Consider the following 543-nt stretch of genomic DNA (forward strand, 5'->3'; position numbering starts at 1 on the left):
CGGAGCCCCCCAGCTCTGAGCCCCGTTGTGTGGCTCAGGAGCGGGCAGGCTGCAGCCCATGTCTGCCTCCACGCGATCGGGGATAAAGGGTTTCTGCGCCGTTCAGATCCCGCTTTGGTGGGTGAGGAACAGCTCGTTACGATGCGTTCCACAGAAATCATTCCAGGATTCAGGCAGTCCTGACCGTGATCCTCACACCCGCCTTGTACTGGCGCATCAGCCACTCAGTGCAACAGCCGCAGTACAACTCCGTGCCCGCGGGTGGCTGCTCAGAACTGGGTGTCTCAAACCTCGGCTGTGTTTGAGCTCTGCCTCTGAGGCACGTTTGGTTTGATCTCAGGAAAGGGCTGGTGCAGGCTCAGAGCAGTGAGAAGCCTGGTCTGCTGCGGCCCCCGATACCCTCTGAGCTGTCTCCAGCACAGTGCACTGTCAAGGGGGTGTCATCACTTCATAGGCTCACAGACTGGTTTGTGTTTGAAAGGACCTTAAAGCTCCTCCAGCTCCAACCCCTGCCCTGGGCAGGGACACCTTCCACTCACGCCG

The sequence above is a fragment of the Nestor notabilis genome, unplaced genomic scaffold, assembly GCF_000696875.1.
Source record: "Nestor notabilis isolate BGI_N333 unplaced genomic scaffold, ASM69687v1 scaffold12448, whole genome shotgun sequence".
In the NCBI taxonomy this organism is placed as follows: Eukaryota; Metazoa; Chordata; class Aves; order Psittaciformes; family Psittacidae; genus Nestor; species Nestor notabilis.